Source organism: Rousettus aegyptiacus, unplaced genomic scaffold (genome assembly GCF_014176215.1).
Source record: "Rousettus aegyptiacus isolate mRouAeg1 unplaced genomic scaffold, mRouAeg1.p scaffold_m13_p_7, whole genome shotgun sequence".
Lineage (NCBI taxonomy): Eukaryota > Metazoa > Chordata > Mammalia > Chiroptera > Pteropodidae > Rousettus > Rousettus aegyptiacus.
This window is the reverse complement of record NW_023416310.1, coordinates 9077384-9099580: the sequence shown is the minus strand read 5'-3', so window position 1 is coordinate 9099580 and position 22197 is coordinate 9077384. Positions and strand designations below refer to the sequence as shown.

Here is a 22197-nt window from a genome sequence, read left to right as displayed (position 1 = left end):
CATTGATGGGGCTCGCCCTGGCATCCTTCCGACCCTCATTAACGCACACGGTGTGGCAGCCTCAGGGTGCGTGTTTGGGGAATGGGCACTTGAGGAGACAGCAGGACTCTGCACACCTCTCTCCCACAACTGTATCCAGTCACCTGCCAGTGACCATTCTACTCTTGATTTGGTTTAAAAGGTGCACAAGGAATACAATCAGACACGTGGTCCTCATGACGGTCTGCTCTATGATATCTCAGACCGCCTTGGATCTGTGTGGATGGGCCATTAAAAATTTCAGGAGGGCAGAATCACGAGAGGGAGCCACCAGTTCAGGGAGAGAAGGTCTCTTACTTTCATACTCAGGAAATCCAGGGAACACCTGTCATTCTTATGGCCGGCTACGTAGCCCGGCAAACACCCGTTTTGATCAACCTAATCCACTACTGGCTGATGGGTGAGAAGGTGACAGTCTCAGAGTCCTCTGGCCAGAAAGCTTTAAGTGAGGAACTTTCCTATGGATTTGGACCAAGACTCAACCACCTGACAGAGCAAGACCGTGCCAAGAACTTAGCAAGGACGGGCTGCCCTAAGCTCCCCAGCTTCTTAGAAAGCAAAGTGGCTCATCTCCATCTGTCACCATAAATGGCCTGTCTGAACTGCTGGTGTCTTCAGTCTATGCCATAATACTTCATTCAACTACCCATTCGTTACACACATCCTGAAAGCAAATAACATTAATGTAAATAATTCAGGAAGCGTTGGTCCATCTGGTGAAAATGTGCAGTAGTTGCTTCGCCCCTTGTCTAAACTGGGGGCGGCTACTCTCAGGCAAGTTTGGGAGGTAAATGAACTGTCTGGATGCTTTTCTTGGCAGTCTCTCTTATTAGTGGGAGGTGGCAGTAACGAGAACATGAGGAAGACAGAAAGTGTTTACTTAAAGTCGTGGCCAAATGGCGAGGGAGAGTTAAGATAAATCATAAGCTGTCAATGATGACAACTTCAGACTGCTACTAGTTCACTCCTGTTTATGGAGTTTCAGATGCTACATTTAGAATGTGAAGGCGTTTATTAAACTGTTATTGGTAGAAGATGCTGATTGTTTAGATGTCAATGTTTGAGGCAAGAGGTAGCCGCCACCCAGACTGGGAACAGGGAAAACAGGAAGCCCTTATCCAGACATTCTAGATAAATCTGTGCCCAGCGAATGTGCACCACTGACTCGAATTGCACTCTAAGGCTCACAGGATGGATCAGCGGAGGCTTCCTGCACTTTTGACACATGACAAGCAACAAAAGAGCATTATAGTGAAGGGCCAAATGAATAAATGGGCCGCATTCCTCGCTCTTCTGAGTGCTTTTCCTGGGTAAGGTGACTGCTCTGGTGTTGACTTGAATTCTAGCTTAGAGCTTGGTTCATGTGGACAAAAGGCCAGCATCTTTTGACATCAGCCAATGTCCTCAATGGTTTCCCCTCCAACTCCCCTCTAAACTTCAGTGTCTTCCTTTGTCTTAGAGCTCACGCCTATCAAGACTAAATGTATCAGTGGCAAGTGGCAGAGAATCGGATGTTCTGTCCTTGCACACGAGGTGTATGAAGAGCTGGAAATAGCTCTTCTGTGACTTGTATGTCCCTTCCCTCTATGTATCTTTCAAACATTTATGAAGTACCAGCCAAGGTCCAGATGCACCGGAAAGTGTGACAATCCATGCCACCAGTGTATGGTGTAATCAGGAAGGACTGCATTGTTAACAAATCATAGTGAAGAATGGCCAATAGCTTCTATGATGATAGAGGTTTGTTTAAATCATTGAGAAGGGGAAAGGCGGGTAGAGTTCAAGTCCCTGAGGAAGGTAGGGAAGATGGCACTGTGTTGGAGGTTGGGTGGAGTTTCCAGATAAATAAGTGAGGCTGTTATTCCAGAGAGAAGAAATAGCAGGTAAAAAACAACCAAACGCATCCCCTGTTGGAGAATTGCTTAATAGCTCCATGTGGCTGGAGGATAAGTTACAGGATGATGGCCGAATGTGAATAAGATAGTCGACTGCAAATCTTATAAAGACTGGAATAACTGGTAAATGGAAAAATAAAGCAACGACATGGAAAATAAAATATCTTCCCACTTCTGTGTTTTAACACTGTTTTCTTTGACAATTTTTAAAAAGACAAAAGCATCCATAATTTTGAATGGCAATATCTTTATTGAAAAAAATATTGATTTATTTTTCAGAGAAAAATCAAACTAAGATTATCTAGGGTGTTTTATCAACAGAGTTAAAATTCTGGATTTTGAAGTAGGAAAGACAGAGTTTGAAAAGGAATGACAAAGTCTCGGACATGATCAGTGGCCTGAGAAATTAACTTGGAAAACCATTATGAGGGTGATAGAAAGGGAGAATAGTGCCTTCAGGCATAATCTCCCCAATGCCCTTTTCCCCTCACCCCACCTACTGTGGGTTGATCTGTATCCCTCCAAAAGGTATTATATTCCCAGCCTCCAGTACCTGTGGATGTGACTGTATTTGGAAATGGAGTCTTTGCAGATGATTGAAATGAGGTCATTAGAATGGGCCTCATCCAATATGACTGTGTCCTAAAAAGGAAAAATTTGGAAACAGAGATATTCACACAGGAAGACCTCCATGTGAACATGAAGGCAGAGATGTGGGTGATGTGTCTACAAACCAAAGAATGCCATAGATTTCTAGCAACCACCAGTCACTAGGGGAGAGGCACGGAACATTCACACAGTCCTCAGAAGGGACCGAACCTGCCGACACCCTGATTTCAGACTTCTAGCCTCCATAACTGTGAGACAATAAATTTCTCTCGTTTAAGCCACCCAGTTTGTAATGCTCTATTACAATGGCCCTAGAAAACTAATACTGCACCGTACTGTGAAATCAAGTTTGAAAACAGCCTGAGGCAGGTGTGGAAAATGGAAAGTGTGAGAGTGGGATGTCTGGTTGATGGGGAGAGAATTTAAGGCAGGTGGAAAATAGAGCAGCCCAGAGGTATGACACTCCAGAAGGTTCTGTGCTGCATGAGACGACTGAAAAACATTCTGATAAGAATAGTTAACTACGTATTAGACATAATTCAGTCAGTCAGCAAATATTCAACAACGAGCAAGACAGACAAACTTTCTGCTCTTGTGGAGGTTTTGTTCTACGGGGGAAGGAAAACCATGAGGAAACAAAGGAAAAACGTTAGAAAATGTGAATAATGCTGTGAAGAAAATTAAAGGGTTGATGTGTAAGGAAATAGGCGCCAAGCACTTGAAAGGAAGGGGAAAGATGTATAATGTTTTCTGAATCAATAAGATGATAATATTAAACAGTAGGTACCATTGGGGATGTGGAGGAGAGTTCGTTCCTGCCCGCTGTTTCATTCTATGGGCTGTGAAGCTGTGACTCTACACCATGTTCCCGCTGGACTGTCTCAGGCTCTCATGGGATTCTGTGCACATTTAACAGACCAGACTGTGTTCCATGAACCACTACAACCATAACTCAAAAAGTAAAGCTTCTCAAATTCAGGAGCTTTCTAAAGTTCAAAAACTTGTCACACACGGAAGTGGCTACTGAGACCAGATATTTGAAACTTCCTATTTTTTTTTTTTAGCACTCTCTTATGATTCATTTCAGTCCTCTAAAAGTACAACAGAAGAGATAAAAGGAGTAAGATGACCATCCATAGAAGTTATCCTAGTATGAAATGTCTCTCCATGAGATTTGTTGGCATTCAGTACAGCTATGGCCTACCAGACACTAACTTGAACAGACTATTACAAAAACAGCTCTATCATTAACTATGTATCCTTGGGCAATGCTATTCAAACTCTCTATGTCCAATTTTCTAAAATGTAAAATGGGTTTAATAATACTTTCATCATAGCATTATTGCGAGATATACATAAGCCACGAGAAAGTGCATGCAACAGTTCCTGACAATATTGAAGGTTGGCAAGATGTGGTTTGCTCCTTTGTTAACATGAGCATCCATTTATTTATTGCCCTCAAGACTGGTTGATTGAATGAATGAGTGAATGACCCAAATCTTTGCTTAAATAGAATTGTGAGAGTAGAATAGATGATAAGTTAGCAACTAAACTTTAGGCCAAATTACATGTCAGTAGATAGTGATGGTTTTCACCTCGTACTGGTCTCAAATAAGAGTCGTTTCATCAGGAGACATCTGTAGATCCAGATGCACATTTCTAAGTGTGCAAATAAAGGTATGGTGAGAGCACAAATGGAACCAAGATGCATAAGCAGATGTCCAAGAAAGGCCATCAGAAGATGATATAAAGCCAAGAAGAGCTATGATATAACCCGATATAATCCTGAGGTTCAAAAGGGTTTGGAGTACTGTGGGATCAAACATATAATTGTGTTCACTTTAAGAGAATCATCCCTGTTTTTAAGGGAAAACCTGGGATTGGGTTGTATATTCAATACATAGCTAGTAAATATGTGTTCAACGAATGAATCGCGGTGTTCTTGGAAGACTCATAACAAGAGTCTTTAGGAACCAACTTTACTGAGTACAGGATGCTTTAGTTTGGCTTGGACTTGCCTAGTTTTACAGACTGTAGTGTCTGATAGACACCACAGCTTGGCAGCTTGGAAATCAATAGTGACCTCTAGATATTTCTTAACTTCCCTTTTATATAGCCTGAACATCTGTGTCACATCAGTCAGCTTCTATCGATTGATTTACCTCTTGGCATTACATTGTTTTCCTTTACATTTTCAAAGATTTTGTAAATTTTTGGTTAAAGCCAAACATCTTGTGCAGGACAGTAGAGACTGAGGTAAATCATTTTTTTTTTTTTTAATGCGTAGGAATGAACATACATTTCTTTATGCTGTGTTTTTCATGTGGTATTCAGGTTAATCTGGTCAAGGGCACAGCTGGGTCTGAGGTTTACTGTTGCTATGGTTACCCTCATGCACCACAGGCTTCGAATTCCTGCAGTCATACTTCGCATGTCAGTTCTCCCGCCTCTCCCACCTCAGCTATGGCTCTGGTCCCTGGAAGTATTTCTGCCCCAGGTGTGGCAATTTCCTTCCTATTTCTTTTGCCCCGATGCGATGGGATTTCACCAGTGCCTTAAAGGTAACGGTAGTTTTGCACATCAGACCTCCCTTCCCATAAATTAAGTAAGGGTCATGTTCCTTTGTCAGGGAGAAGAGAGGAAGGTCCAGGTCCAAAGAATGACGGACACTTTCTCAAGATGTTGAACAATCATTTTTGCCAGTGCCTAGTGGAGTCTGTGGAGCAAGAAGGTACAAACTCCCCCTATATCCGCAGGTTTAAGGAGCACCACTCTCTCTTGCTAGCTCTCACTTGACTGCCACTCATCCCTTGACTGTACTAGATGACGTTTCCTAATTGGTGTCTGACTGCGTCTGCCCCTGGTAAGTCGTGGTTCCTGTCCCATCTCTCCTGTTGTTGTAAGGGTGGGAGGGACACTCCTTCCAGCTCTTCACATCCCACGCAGAGACCTATTTCTCGATAAGGTTAACAGTAATATTCCTATAGTGTGTGCTATGTAAATGTGGATGCATGTATATGCACTTATAGGAATATATATGTATATTTAAATGGTGAAATTACATAAACGTTAGAAAGCACATTCGTATACATTTATGCGTAAATCAAGGAAACCTCATTTCTCTGGAACCTGTTAATGCGGTCAGACATACTTCCCTTAATATATTATATATTTGATGCGAAATATATGTACATGTTCCTACAATTATTGCCACTAAATAGTTGTTTTAACTCAGATACTTAAATACTTCTGTGAGTAAGCATATAAAGAAAGGTTATAAGAAAGAATGTTTTCTTTGGAAATATACGGAAGTGCTTGGTCCGAAGAAACTTCTGTTCTTGACAGTATCAAGATGATGTCTTTTAGTGAATTCTGCAAAGGTTATGATGAACAATGCTTGCTTTGTGTCACTTGTGTGCAGAAAATATAACTCTGTATCTACTTTGAATATTTCCACAGATGCCAAGTTGTAATGACTAATAAAAAAAAGTCAGGTGATTTCCAAAACCTGTTTTAATTAATAGTGCAAATGTAGTATAATAACCTCAGATTAAAGACAAAAAAACAATACGGCGCATGCCTTACTGTTAAATTTTACACCTGAAACTTACTGCATTTTGTTATCCAACGTTACCAAAATAAAAATTAATTAAAAAATGGGATAGGCTCTGGATTCAGATAACTCAAGATTATGTTTAATAGCTATGAGATGATGGTCACAATTACCTTTCTGAGACGCATCTTCCTGATCTGCAGTGAAAGGTGGAATGTCTAGCTAACAGGTAATTGTGATGCTTATAGGAGTTTCTACAAAATGCCCCAGCAACACGCAAGAGGCTCACAATGGCGGTATTGCCCATGGCAACAAAACAGCCACCTCAAAATAAATAATAGCGTGTTTTTCTTTCCTGACCAATCCTCAGCATGTGGGGGCTTGGCAAAGCAGTCGCTTCATCCTCTTGTCTGATTTTTCAGTTCTTTCTAAGAGAATAAGGTACTAAACTAACTGCGCCAGATGGCCGACTGCTGTTTGGCCCATATTCACCAGCAGACAGTTCACAGTAGGTTAGAATTTTCTGTCTCCTCCAGTCATATGGCCAGATTGGTGAGAGGGACAGAGGTCGCTGATCTCTTCTCTTTCTTATTCTCAGGGTTGATGTTGGAACCCACAATCCCTCTACAACTATCACTTAGGAATTAGGTCCGGGACACCCATATGCTTGATGATGAGAGATTACTTTTTATGATAGAGCTGTGTGTGTGTGTGTGTGTGTGTGTGTGTGTGTGTGTGTGTGTGTGTGTGTTTATGGCAGAGTGCTTTTCATTTGTTTGTTGTTCGGTTTCATAAAAGATTCTGTCTGTCTCTGAAATGTCTCCAGATTCATTTTATTTCTTTTTCCATGCAGCATATTTTTTATTGATAACTTGCTTCTTCCGTTCCACGCAAGCGGCCCAAGGATGTTAAGATTCCAAGATAAAATGTTCAATTTAGAGTTTGGGGATCTGAGAGTAGGCCACATGTTCTAGACACATTACCAGAAAGTTCTGTTATTTGTTTATTTGGTATCAACCAGGCTAATAATAAAATGTACTTTAATTTCCCATTTTCTGTAGCCCCTCGTTTTTATAATGTCTTTAGGGGACTTTATAAGGAGGAGCTGTGAGATGAGGGAAGAACTCAAATGTTTCTGGCCGCACTGCCCCTGGGAGAGTACCCTCTAACATTACCAAAGCTTCAGCTTCTTTCTAAAATATCACTTTTCCTTTGAGGATATGGCCATCTAAATGTTTTCTCGATTTGAAGGATATATCCTATTATCTTCTGAACCTTTTCTTCATCTATTTTCCAATACAGATAAAAGCTGAATCAGGTGACACAAATACAGTTAGGAAGCTGTCATTTGTGGTATGAGATTCCAGGGCAAAGAAGTTCAACTTGCAAAAGGTGACATGAGGGTCAGGCTTTCTGGGGGATGACATGGTTAGGGATGTGTACTATGTGGGCCATTTAGAGTGGCATGAGCAGGTTTCTGGTTTCATATGCTTGAATTCATGCAGAAAAGTCGTTTCTACCACATAGAAAAGAGAAGACACATTCCCAGGAAACATAAAGAAAGGCTTATTGGTAAAGCACTACATTTTGTTGGTAAATTGCATGATAAACATGGCTTCTGTTGTTTAGGCATGTGGGCCTGAGATATGTCCCATATCTTTAGTCCTGCCTCTCACCAGACAGTGAGCTCCCTCAGGAGAGGGCCTCGTTTTTGTTAATTTGGCATTGACCCGGCTAATAATAAAGTGTACTTTAATTTCCCATTTGCTGTAGTCCCTTGTTTTTATAACGCCATTAGGGACTTTCTAAGAAGGAGCGTTGAGATTAGGGAAGGACTAATTGGGCCACATACACTAGCTTGGCCCAGCAGCTCAGGGAGGCAAACCGAGGCAAGTCACCGAGGCAAGTCACTGAGGCAAGTCACCGAGGCAAGACAAACAGTAAAAGACCTAGAGTTTCTAGATTAAAATCCCAGTTCCTCCAAGTTCTAAAGAATCTTTTCTAATTAAATACAGTGAGCCAAGATGAGTCAAAAAGTGTGTGGATTTTCTGAACATTCTTTTATCTGGGCTCTTAACATTGCCTTTTTTTTTTTCTCTGCTTCCCTATAACTTTGATCAGTTTTATAAATTTTCGAATTTTCTTAGAAGGTAGGAATAAAAAGTTGGCAAAAGTTTAAGGACAATCATTTTAATTCTTAGTAGTTAATCAGGGAAAGAAAGAAACAAGCAGAATAGGCTTTAATGAAATGTCAGACTATTAAAATTCTTCATTTAATTCTTCCTTCTCCCCAAAGGGTCTAAGTAGAAAACAGCTGTTTTTGCTGACAGAGTTATAAAGAAGTTGATCTTTCTCCTGATAATTTATACCTTGAAAGAAGGGACCACATTAATCCTTAATGTATCTCTGGTGCCTATGCTATGGTCTAACACTTTTCAGGCAATTAAGAAATGCTTTTTGAAAGAATATATGAATGAAATGACTGACCAATTACTCAATTCTAATTATTCAAAATATATTTGGCCCTGAAGCACTCAGTAGTGGATCGCCTACTTATCACAGGTGTGTTCACAGACTCTTTTTATGAAACTGCATCTCTTTGTTTTCTCCATCACCCTTCATCCCTCCATTTCCAGTTGCATGCACCTGTCTGTCAACTACGTAATCTAGAAAAACTTAGTTTAGGGTATCTCTATCTGTTACAAATATATCTGGAATCTCGGTGGCTTAGCAAATCAGTTTATTTCTTGTGTGCGCGCATGTGTGTGTGTGTGTGCACGCGCGTGCACACGCACATGCATGCACACTTTGGAGGGACTATCTTCTTGCCTCTGTTTCTCTCTCGCATGTACATATACATATATAGACACTGAGAAAGACAGAATTATATAAAGAGAAGACACATAAATGAGAGAGCGAATAAAAAGTTACACACTAAAAGGTGAACAGTAGTTAATTCTAGGTGGTAGAATTATAGGTAGCTTTTACTTTTTTCTTCATTATATTTTGTATTTGCAAATTTTCTAAAACAACCGTATTCTTAAAAAAATAAAACTGTTTTTTTTTTTAAATTATTTTTAAAAAAGAGACACTAGCACGAAAATGTTAATACAGGAGAGGCCATGATGGTTTGGTGAGAAGAAAAGCCATCGGGGCATCTGGTGAGCAATGGGGACATAATTCTAGTGAAGAAGGGAAAAGCAAGGGAGACAATAAGAGGAGCAAAGTAGTGACAGGGACAAAATCAATTAACTTCCTCTCTGAAAACACTGGTGAGTGTTTGATGGCGTATGTGTCTCTGGCTGAGTTTCCTAAGTGGACAATAAATTCTGTGATTTTTCAGGGCACGAAAACTCAAAAGACTATAGCTCCACCAGCCACCAAAGGGTCAGTGGTGGTGGGGAGCCCAGATGACCGAGGGCAACTGAGGTGGGGTGTAAAGCTTTCTTAGTCACTTACACATCTCAGGTCAAGCAGTGGCATCTTCAGAAGTCATCATTGTTTGTGGGTGAGATGAAAGCGTTTCCAACACCAAAAACATCTCAGATATGACATCTAAAGTTCAACATGTGAGTTTATGGTTGATATACATGCCTCAGAATAGAATCTGCTATTTAATTTTCTCGCTATAATTTCATTTTCAGAGTGATTACCGTGTAATTTAGATATTTCTAGGCAAGCAGAGGGATAATCTCTCCCATCCATATGTGTTTATAAAATGTTTCAAACTCATGGTAGCTTTTCATAAAAGTAAAGTTCTTTATAAATTGCCACTCTGTTTTGTGATTTCTTTTTTAACTGGCACTTCTGGACAAAGTCCTTTCTCTATACAACTGCTTCTTAGATGACCTTACCCTTTCCCTGTCATAGATGCCTCTTCCCACTGTCATGGATTCTTTTGTCTTCAAATTTATCTTTTCCTCTCTCCAACTCCATTGCCATTTCCACCATTAAAGATTTTACGTATCCCACCCCTTAGGAATGCAGGAAGCACAGGAGGATGGTTTTGGCTCCCACAGACTCAGTTTCTGAATTTGACTTTCAAAGTGTGTTCTAAACTGTGACCGAGTTCTATAAATGTCTATCATAGTTTTGTGAAATTTTTTTTGGGGGGGAGGGGGTTTAACCACCATTTGAAACAATGAAATTACAAATACTTTTTCCCTTAGAAATAGATGATTTAATCTAAATGTCAAAATACATGTCATTTTTGTGTGTATTCTAGGTAATCTAAAAAAATACTATGCAAATTAAAGAGAATAACATAAGAAAAAATATAAGAAAAGAATACATTTTAGAGAAAAATTTAACTTCATTAATGTCCAAAGAAACATAAATTAAAAACAATGCATTTTGCCTTTCAAAAAATTAGAATTCTCTTTCCCACTAAAAGAAATTAGGAATCCTTGACAGGGAGGTCAGAATATAAAGGCTAAAAAGAAAATGATGAGAATTTGTCCAATGAACTTAGAAGCAAGCCTTCAAGGGCTTATGTTAACCAAATCAGGGACAATTTCAGCATCAAAATGAATAATGATTATAGTACATTATATAATATTAAATATTAAAAGAATCCATATACCCATACTGATATTAACAAATGTAAATGAGCAAATGACTGAATGACTACATACATATATACCAAATGGCAAGAAAGAGTGAAAGCTTTTTCTTTCAGTAAAATGGCAAATAATAGATGCTTCAGGAATTCGAGAGTTAGAAAAACCATTAATTTTCAATAACTAGAGTAATAATTATTTTGGACACACCAAAATGGGTGCTAAAACCCATGGATGAGTTTGGCAAGAGACAGGATATTACGGTCTCGACCATCTTCCTATAGATAATTTCTTATTACAAAAGAGAAGAGCTACCTTTACAGTAGAATCACTTTAACCAAGTGATCAAAGTTAACGTCACCAAAATAGGACAGACTGGCATTGTGATGTAATACACTGAGAAGGAAGGACACAACGCCACCTCTTGTGGCATGCTTGCCAAAAATGCATAACCTGACTCTAATTATGAGGAAACTCAGAAAAACCCAGATGGAGGGACATCTTACCAAGCAACCTGCCTGTGCTCTTCAACTGTGTCAATGTCATGAAAGCTAAAGCCAGGGGAGCTGTTCCAGATTAAAGAGATAAAAATATGATGACGAAACTCAGTGAGTCATCGTGAATTGGATTCTAGATCAGAAAACAAAATCTAAGAAGGACGGTATTAGGATAATCTAAATATAGTAACGTGTGTTAGATAATAGTGTATCAGTGTTACACACTGTCACTATTATATCAATGGTACTTGTATTTCAAATATTAAAAACTCTAAAAAGTCAAAGTAATTAGTTGAATTGTGCTATATTTGTTAACAAAGCATTAGATGATCATCGAAAATATGTTGGAGTTTTTATTCATCAGAGAATACTTGTTATATTATTATGGATAAAAAAGAAGCCAATACCAAATCATATAAATTTTTCATAATAAAACATGACATTCATCAAAACATGAATAATAGTTTTCTGAGGCTATGGATTATGAGTTACCATTGTCATTTTCTTTACATTTTTCAATGTTTCCCATTTTGTTTTGTTTTCTACAAAGGAGAAGAGAAAAAGAGGAGTTCTGAACTCAAGCCCAAGGGGCCCTGGCTAGTATATGGTTGGTGAAAAGTCGCTCTCTGTCTCACTGTCTTCTTCACCGTTGGTATGAGGGCACTCTACTTGCCCTCTGAAGAGAAGATGGGACCAACAACTCCAGAGCTTCTAGGGTGAGAGGCTGACGGAGGTAAGCTACGTACAGGAACTATCTTTACTACAGTCTCAGTCTATTTGCAAAATGCATGTGGTTGTACTTTTCATTCTATTCTATAGAATGAGGTATTGGTCTTAATATAAAAATGATGCAGTTGTGAGGTACCCTGAGTATAAGATCTCAAGAGATTTCCAAATTAATATTCCTACAGTCTCTAAAACCCCAACTGGTAACAAAATCAAGTGGTCTTCCAATAAATTGAGGTGGGGGTGGCGAATGCCTTATTTCTTACCTTTAACCACTTTAATTCAAACTTCAATAAAAGAAGAAGTGAATTGTGTGCACTTTAAAACAAAAAGGAGTCATCTAGGAGAAGAATCTCATAGGGTTAACGTTTGAAAGGAAGGTGCTACTGGGCGCATGCGGGAAAAGAAATGCAGAGCCTTTCATGCAAGAAAAGAACCCTGTTTTAATGCAGTGAGATGTTCTCGGAGGTCACGTGACCAGCTGGATCCTATGTAATAACCTATTTGGCTCTTCAGCAGATGTTTAAAAAAAATCCTACCGTGACCCTCAGATGAAAAGAAGTTTGCTAATATCCAAAGTGTATGGGAGGAGATGATGGACTGGTAGAAAAACAAAGCCCAGAGGAGTGTCTTTAATGGTGTACTGTGAGATTTACTGGGGCCCAACGGGGGGTCAGATTTGAGGTCCTCCCTGTTCACAATCTATAAAAAATGATACAGACTGGTTAATTCTGCTGACAACAGAGAGCCGAGGGAGGCACGGCCATTCAACAGAAAGTCAGCAAAATTCAGAGGTGGTTGGGGCTATTCCCTTGCCCTGAAAATTCTCGGAAATTAGTTGATGCTAGTTCATCAGCACTCACACTTGGGGGAGAATGTATGACCTACGAAGTAAGTGTAGAAGATCCATCAAAAGTTGTTTTTGGCACAGGAAGGAAGATTACATTAGAGTAACTTGAATTCCTGGATTGTTTTGGACAATGCCAAGATCTGGGACTCAACTAGATAAGGCAAGTTTCCCAGCCTCCTATTTTAGTCATGTCAGAAGGAAAGTACAGCAGTCTGGAGCAGTGTACACACATTTTTAGTGGGATGGAACATTGACCTTTAGTTCCCTTTGGTGGACTGGTGATGAAGCAGGGGCCGAGCAGACCCTGGCACTCTGGCACGATGTGGGTTCTTCACCACGAACAACCCAAGAAATTATGACATAAGAAGAGTTTAGTTTTACCTCTTCCTGCTAGTATACAGAGACTCAGCAGAAACGCTATCTTCTCCTGAGAAAGACATGAAATGCATCCAATTTATTTGCCATTAAGTATTAAATTTGTTTCCCAATACAGAGGGTGTGTAGGGAAACAAGGCTCTAGGATTGTGGCTGGTTAAGTCGCCACTGCATTTTAGAATTGAAGATGGAGAGTAAGACGTTCTTCCAGGTCACAAAGAGGAGCCAAATATGAGGAAATGACTTACATAGTGGCTAGAAAATGACAGACACACAGATGAGGAGAGCGTGCTAGTGACTTGAGTCTCAAATGAGGAGGGTGGGAAAGCAATGCCTTAGAAGCTGTCATGTAGGTCTGTAAAAACGTATCTATACCCATAGGACAAGTACATGGGGGGTCACATGAACACAAACAGCCGTGTCACCAGAGGCCAAGCTTTCTGAGACCCTGGGTGGTAGGAGGAGCACTTTCCAAGGAGTTTGAGGACAGAGGAGGAGCACAGTAAAAAACTGAGCGGTCCTTCTTGGGAACACGTGGGAAGGAAGCATTGGGAGCTGAATAGTGCCCTATTTTGTGCAGATAAAAATTCAGAAGGACCGTAACTCTGAGTGGTCCTAGAAAATACCAGGAATTAGAGAAACAGAACCACTCAAGCTGGAGAGAAACGACGGAGTTTAGAGAAATTCGGCAAACTTATTGATTGATTGATTGATTGATTGATTTTAGCAAATGATAATCTTAGTGCTTTACACTCATGAGAAAGGTGATTTCCATTTCTGGTGAAGAGGTAGATTTCTAAATATGTTCTCATTTAGATCATCTGATCCTCCTGTGAACTGGTCTTGCCATCCAAACCCTGCTTTCCCCTCAAAGCAAAGTTGAGGAGATTCACTTTAGTGACTTCAACATAAGCCGTACATAATCCAGGGAATATATACCATTCTGCAAGCACGCTCTTCCTTTTCGAGCCATTCTGGGTTCTGACGACATGCGCGGGATGACAGCAAGGAAGCTTTGGTGCGTGGAAGGCCTCGGAAGAGGGGGGAGGAGCTGACTCTGAGAGTAAAGGGTTGGATGATTGTCCGGCGGGGGGCCAAAGAGAAGGGGAGCAATTCTGCCAATTCTCCACTCCCGCCCCAAGTGCTCCAACTTCCCATCCACCGCCAAGACACATTTTATTTTTCTGACATGAAATATGTATATAATTCTAGCCTGATTTCTTTTAAAGCACAAGAGGGTTGATTCTGTTTATGACTCCCTCCAACTCCCACCCAGTTCAAACATTGGCTTCCAGCCTGGTGGTGATGACAAGATCTAAGAAAACAGAATCCCAGAGCCAGGAAGTAGATGGCTATGTAAATATGCCCCCAAACACTGACACTTTTAGCAGGGTAGGTGTGGCAGGGGAGGACTTGGATGGGGAGGCACAGGAAAGATAACTGGGTAGGAAGACAACAGCAGACACTTTGTGACAGCAGACACTTTTTGTTGATGCTGTCTGCCCGGTCCCTGCTTTGGGACTTCAGGTGTCATCTTCTGGATTTAGATCCTGGTGGTTGAAACAGGGAGTGGGGAACCCTGTAGAAGTAGATCTGTTTCAAGATGTTTCATGTATGTACCCCAAATACACAGCTTGGCATCTTTAGGAACAAATATGACTCATGTAAGAGAGGAGGCTTAACGTAAATGAAAGAAAATGGGCAACTGAAAATACGTGAGTCCATGAATTAATGGAATGACATCATCGAGCACTTGTGGTGTGCCAAGGCACATCTGTTTGATAACGGGAGCCACCATGCTATGTACCTTGTAGCTCTTATCTCGTTTCATTTAATCCTCATGTGGCTACATGTCGGCTATGGGAAGAACATTCAAAAACATTCCTCCCGTTGCAGTAGGCAGAGATCCACGGCATCAAAAATCTTGCATCTTCTCTCATTTATTAAAATTCCTGAAAAATCATCACATCTCATCCTTTGTTTCAATACTTCTATTTTCTAATATTATGTTCATTCCCAGGACCTCGCTCATAAAATGTACATTTTTTATTATATGCATTTTTGAATGAATAAAGACATGCTAATAAATGAAGGGCTCACTCTCCCTAGAGCTTGATTCTGAAAAACATAAAAGGAAAATGTATGAATTTAGCTTAACTTCTTTCTGATCATTGTTCTACGGTCTCCGTCCATGAGCCGCAGAAAGAATGCTTTCCCCAAACCAAAGAGAGACCTTTCCTCTTAGATGTGGCTGCTTTGCTCTGTTGCTCCTTTGCTCCCGGAGAGAGGAGAGCAAAGGGGCCATTTTTGTTGCTGTGATCAGTAGGTCTAGAGCACAAAATGACACCTGCCCCTTCCGTGGCCCAGGCTAGAGCGATATCTAGCATTTGTGGAGCTAGGGGAGTAGGAGTAGATGGATCATTTAAGGGAGAGAGTCAAGTTGAAAGCTGATTCCCTAACTTTAAAATCATTGGACTTTCCTATTTGATTATTTTTTCCTAAAACTAGATAATGTTAAAAAATAAATCTGCAAAAAGATTCTTGAAAGGTTTGTTCTGATTTTTCTCTTTTTCACTTTTTCTCTCTCTTAATCCATAACTTTCTCTTAATCCATAACTGTTCCTGTCTGTCTTGGAGAGGAGACCTCAAACATCTGTCACACCAGCACTTAGGTAGCTCAAGGTAAGTCCAAAATCTGAAAAGCATCCTCCTGACTGATATAACGGTGTGAGCTGTTGTAAGAATTGATATTGTAGGAGCCGCACAGGTGGGGGTACGCCTTTAACTTGAGCACTTTTCAGTTAGACGATGTTATTCTTCATAAAGTTAGCGAGATTAATTTTGGTCATTTTTAATTTTTGTTTTCTGGCACCATGCCTACAGGATACGCAGCCTTTCCACTGGACGGCTCCCTGTGTAATCTCTTCCTCAATATTTGGCTTCTCTTCCATCTATGTTTAGATATCTGAGCTCATCACTATATTCTCCATTCTCCAACTGTTGCTGGGCTCTTTCCCATGCCCCTGACTAAAAGCTGGACAGTTACTCAGCAAGATTATCACTGAATTAAGATGGTATCTCAATAGCAAAAGGACTCTTCTCAGCCAGAACAAAAGGAGTCTTTTTTATTCTTCTCAGCCAACATGGGAGATTTAGGGAGAACTATAGCAAACGTGAGATGATTCTTTATAGGGATGCGTGGCCTAATATCTCAAAATCTTCCTTTTTGAGATGCATTTTTCCTATGTGAGACCATATATAACATCGCAGGTTTCCTATTCTGCTGGAGGCCCACTGAACCCCCCACACAATGAGAGTGCCACACCCTTAAAGTCTACAGTGCACAGCTCAACAACCCTCCATGTGGATGCATTGTTTATCAGCACTAAAGGGAGAATAAATATAATCCATTCCTACACCTACCTTTCACAGATGGGGCAGTGAGGTCAGACAAGCAAGGATCTTACATATTTTCATAGAGCTAGCTCCTTAGCAAGTAGACGTATGCATCCAACATGGACCCCACATCTCCTCGCTAGTATCCACATGTCATGCTAACAGCACTTGATGGGGGATAAGCTTTTATTTAACATATCGAGTTATTTGAAAATACTTTTTGGTTGATAAAATTATAAGACCTACCCTGACCAACACAGACACCTTTATAATTTAAAAGCCATCGGGAGTCAATGTAAAATTAAAATTTTATTCTAATATTCCTTGCGTGAAAAATTAAATGCTGTTCTTAAGGAGGGATTGTGGTAATACTATAGGTTTTTTAAAGAATCTTAAAAGAAGACCCACCATGACATTTTAGAGTATCCAACCTCCGGCGAAACCTAATTTTTAGTTGCCGTTTACTAAGTAGCATAAGCTATATCTTTGATGGTTAGCTCCTCTGTTAAAAGAGAGGAACATAGGCCCTGTGCTAGGAAGGACACTGGGCTGGGAAGTAGAGGCCACTGTCCTTCAAAGTGACTATACTTGAGGTTCACTGCTTGACCCAGATGTGTTTATTTCTTTTTCTAGTCCTTGACTTACCAGCTTATGAGAAGAGATTAGACTAGACAATCCCTAAGTATTCATATCATCTTCAATATGATCTATTTTATAATTTATTTTATAGTCTATTTTCCCAGAATTAGGTAGGAGGTAAAGACAAGAATTGTAGTAGGAGACTCCGGAGAGAAAAAGATCCCCGGTATAGCATGTCTAGTTTTCAGCCTTGCTGCCTATATTGCCTTTTAATGGGATCGTTTTGCTCTACTGCTCATAGCTAACATATAGTTTTCTCCTTACAATCGACTCGACAGACCTACAGTGAAATGACCTTGTGCTACCCCGGCATTCTCACCCCCATTTTCAAAATCTTGGAAATTCTCAGCCTTGAGGCAACTTGTTGGCTCTGAGCTGGGTGTTTGTTGACTTGGCGTTTTCCATCGCTGGGGAATTCTCCTCCGGGACGCTCTGTTCCATGCTCCACGGCTCCCTGGTCGCTGTGCGCTCAGCTTCCTCGCCGACCGTTCTCTCGCACGGGTCCCCTTCAAGGCTCATCTCCTTCGCTGGCTTCATGTTGTTCGTGTCAGCATATTTACTACCAGGCCTGGTAATTCTGGATCCTTTCTAACGAAACTTTGTTTATTTTTTCCCTTTCTTCTTTCTCTCTGTTTGACCATCTGTGCCTTTCCTGCAGTTTCATTCCAGCGGCATTGCAGAGAATTTATCTTTGCAGTTGAAAATATTCCTGTTTGTTTCCTTGGAAACTTCCTTCTCGCTCAAGGTCTTCTTACTCTCAGGAGGTGTCATCTGTGAGGAATCTGTTGATTTCTGAAGCTTCCTTATAACCTGGAATGATGCAGGCCCAGGTGTGGAATGCAGAATTTCTAAAATGGACTCCTCTTCTCCGAGATGTCCTGACCTCATTCTCCAAACTTGTGAATATGATGCTCTATCGTGCTTGTGATTTCGCGTTATGCCATATGGTACAGCTGCCCTTAAAACAGGAAGGTGATTCAGGTGGGCTGGATATCTTCACATAAGCCCTGAAAGCAGATGGGGAAGTCAGAGAGATTTGCCGTGTGAGGACTGGGTGAGCCTTTGCTGTTGTGAAGATGGAGGGGGACATATGGAAAGCAAGAAGAAGAACGTGGGTGGCCACAGGAGCAGAAAGCAACAGCCGACAAGGAAATGGGGACCTTTGTCCAACAACGAACAACCACAAGGAACTACATCTGGCCAACCACCTGAATGAGCTTAGAAGCAGATTCCTCGCCAGAGCCTGCAAATGAGAGCCCCACCTGGCCCCACCTCGAGTTTGTTCTGCGCCAAGCCTCTGACCTACTGAAACTGTGACATAATGCATTGCATCGGGGCGGTTCTAAGCTGGTAACTATGTGGCCATTTGTTACACAACAACAAATGATAATATTCCTAGCGATTGTGCTGCTTTGGTGCTTTGGTTTTCCTACCCCTGAATCTAGTACCTATAGAAGTGGAACCTTTGGGTTCATTGAGCTAAAGTCCTTCGACCCGCAAGATTTCCCAAATATCCAGGTTGGAGGAAGCTTCCAATTACCCTTTTAAATAATTCTAGTTTAGAATTACAATATTGTTTTATTTGAAGAGAACCGGGGATAGCCTGGCATGGTGGCCCTTACTATGTGACAAGTAGCTGAAATCTTCAAATTAGTAAATTTGCCCTAAACTCATTTAATGGCATAGAGGATGGAGGTGTGTGTGGAAAGAGACTCAGAATAATGTTGGACCCATCATGTGAAAAAGAAATCTCTTTTAATGCAGTTTTAAAAGTAAATAAAGAATACCAATTTACAAAGGTCAAAAGAGACTAGACTAGAATGAAATCAGAAATATTGTAAACAAGTTGATAGCTAAATTATGATAATTTGATTCAAACTACTAATGAAAAAGCCACTACCTTTAGAGATATGGAAGATTAAATTGGAGAGAAAAAAAGGAAATCTACACGTTAAGGCAGACTCCAGGCATCATTTAGTTATGTCTTTTCTTTCTGCCTCCACCACAAAATGAAGAGTAAACTAGGAAACTGAAGAGATAATTTGTATTTTTGCTCTGATAATTTGAATCTGTGAATAGTAAACACACATTAACAAACAAATAAGGTTCAAGATAAAGTTATCGATAAGAGACTTCAACATATTGCTCTGAAGCTCTAAACTCTTAAAAGGAATTAGACCTTAAAAATCAACAAAATTGATTGAAATGCCTTGTTTTTGAATAAAGTTGGAAGTATTCAATTTAGGAAATACCTTTAGTGAAAAAGAAGTCTAAAGATTTCAGAAGTCAGGTCTTAAATTTACCAATTTATAGATTTTTTTTTTTTAGCTAAGAGTTTTCATTTTTATAGGTCCATCTAAGAATGGTATATCACTTGCATATAAAAAAATGTCATTGTTTAAACAAATGTACTTTTATAGAGATAAAAATATAATAATGTGCCAATCTCTGGGAGAGACTTTAACGATTGTGTTCAGGAGTTTCCCTAATTTCACTGCTATTGGGCAAAGTCAAGTTGTGACTCCTCCTAAACTCGGCCTAACATCCATCTCTGGCCGATGTCCCCAGCTGGGGGCCATGGCTGTTCCACGTCAATTTGCCAGGGTGTACAATGAATGAAAGCTCAGGAGAGCGCGGACTGGGCTAGCGGCTCAGGGAGGAGATAAGAGGACTACCTGGGACCAGAAATAAGAATAGTAGTGAGTCAAATGAGGTGAGGAAGTGGGAAGCAAAAGAGCATTCCAGGTAGAGAAAACAGAGAAGGAATGTAGACAGCTCACGTTACTTCCTCCGGGATGGCAAAGTTGCCAACTATGATGAACACGATACCTCATAATTTTGCACATTTCATAGTGAAAATGTTCATATCTCTTCTTTTATGGTATCTTCAAAACAGCTTGTTGAGATATACAAGGCAGGAATTTATTTACCCTGGTTTTAGAGATGAAGAAATCAAGGTCCCCAGGGGACGAAGTGGCTCTCCCGTGTTTAATCTCAACCGAAGATCTGATACGAATTGCAGTCAGAAATGCTGCTGTGAAAAATTGTGTCATTTACATATAATTGGTTACATTTTCTTACATGTTAACTTATTTAACTGACATTATTAGATATTATCATTATGATCAACTCCACTTGGAAGTAAAGAAACTGAATCTCAGAGGATTTACATGATTTATCCTAAATCACACGATCTGGTAACTATGAGAGCTAACCTTAAAAATATCTCCATTGCCTAACCTGCCCTTTAACTGAAATGATGGAAGGCCTATTAGGATGATATATTTAACCCCAAATAATTCTTATCTTTTTTGAGTTAGTCAGTCACATGGGTAATTCAAGACAACTTAATTTGGGTCCATTGCGTGCTGCCTTCCCACATGGCCACGTCCAACATTGGAAGGCGCCTATGATTTTCGCTATGGCAAAGATCAAGGCATTATCACATCTGCCCTGTGCGTATTTCAATGGTCAAAGAGCCACAGGCCAACATTTGCTAATAGAACATTAAATATACATCAGTTTACTCTGTCAAAGGAGAGCTCCTTCAAATGCTTTTTAGGGTTAGAAAAGGTAAGAGAAATGGGAGAAAGCTTGACAGATGATGGGGAAAATGAGGGAGGGGGAGTGTGGGGGATGATGGTTCCAGGAACATTGAGAAACTTGGAGGCATGCCCAGAATTTGGAGTGGGAGCTGGGGAGGGAGACATAGGAAAAATAAGGGAGGTGATAAAGACAGACTCTAAGTGTAAGGAGGCCTTGAATGTCAAGACAGGAAGTTGGAAATTGACGACGGAGGGGTGGAGGAGACAGAAGAGGCGTAGGGAAGTGGGGAGCGACGCTGTCACAGGAGCCCCGGAGACCTACCCGGGCATAGGGAGTCTGGGCTGGCTGGAGCTTCGGGGAAGAAAAGATTGCAAGGGAAGGGAGAATTTCCAACTCTCGTGTGTCTCACAGATATATAAATAAAGCACAATAAGGACTATAATGAGGAAATAAATGTCATAAAAATGTTTGATAGCTGATGGGACATAGAAACATGAAGAGATGCCAATAGCCTCCAGCCAAGAGCAATAAGGGAAAGAGTTCGGTCTAGATGACCTCAGAGGTCTGTTCCAACTTTGCAGAGTCTGTAATTCTACTACACTTTGGTTTAATTTATTGAATTCCACTAGCATTTGTTGGCCAACTACTACCTATGTAGAAAAAACTGTGCAAGGTGCTGAAGTAGAGGTTGAGGAGTGGGAAGGGGCTGTGAGCTGGAACATAATATCGTTCCCGACTCCGAAGAAGATTTGCACATATTGGGGAGAAGATCTTGCAAACTATAGTGCATTCCAGAATGAGTAAGTTATTTTAGAGTATTACACATGCAATGGAAGCCCAGAAGGTAGACTGAGCAAATTTAAAGTCAGCTATGAAGGTGATGGTTTTAGGGATAGGCGGAGAAAGGTGAAGGCAATCACTAGGCAGAGAAAAAAACTCATGTCTATAGGAGATAAGAAAAATGCTCTGGGAATGATAAGTATAATAGGCAGAATTCAAAGATAATTCTCAGTGATTGTACCTTTATGCAATTCCCTTTCTTAAGTGCAGGTGGAACCCGTGACTTGCTTCTAGCCATTAGACTGCATCAGAGGTGGTGGATGCCACTCCCCCATTTACATTATGTTATGTGGCAAAGGTAAGGTGATAATTATGACTGTGATTGTGTTCTCTTTTATAAGACTTCATCTTAGCACATTGGAGAGAGATTCTCCTGATGGCTTTAAGGAAGTGAGTTTCTATTTGTGAGAGTTCCACTTGGCAAGGAACTGTGGGGCCTCTGGGAGCTTACCTCAACTGTCATCCAACGAGAAAGCAGGACCTCTGTCTTACACCAGCAAAGGACCACATTCTACCAACAAGCAGGTGAGCCTGGAAAAAGACCCTGAACTCCAGAAAGGAAATTAGCACAGAGAAAACTCAGATTGTAGTCTTACGAGACCCTGAGCAGAGGGTCCAGCTAAGGTGTGCCTGGACGCTAGACCAACAGAAATGGCGAGCTAATAAAGAGAGA

General features: G+C 40.5%; 2 long non-coding RNA genes across 16 annotated transcripts in view; one reads left to right on the top strand and one right to left on the bottom strand.

Annotated features, from left to right (window-relative positions):
• LOC107515282 overlaps nt 1-22197 on the bottom strand; it is a 379686-nt gene that overhangs the window by 4163 nt on the left and 353326 nt on the right. The window lies entirely within an intron of this gene.
• Nucleotides 1-22197, top strand: part of LOC107515284 — a 214419-nt gene that overhangs the window by 179887 nt on the left and 12335 nt on the right. For 11 of the 15 annotated variants that reach the window (XR_004951984.1, XR_004951985.1, XR_004951988.1 and 8 more), the window contains 2 exons: nt 5173-5274; nt 11703-22049. This is a non-coding gene — a long non-coding RNA (uncharacterized LOC107515284). Of the gene's footprint in view, nt 1-5172; nt 5407-11702; nt 22050-22197 lie in introns of all 15 variants that reach the window. The other 4 variants (XR_004951987.1, XR_004951978.1, XR_004951980.1 and 1 more) reach the window with 4 other exon arrangements.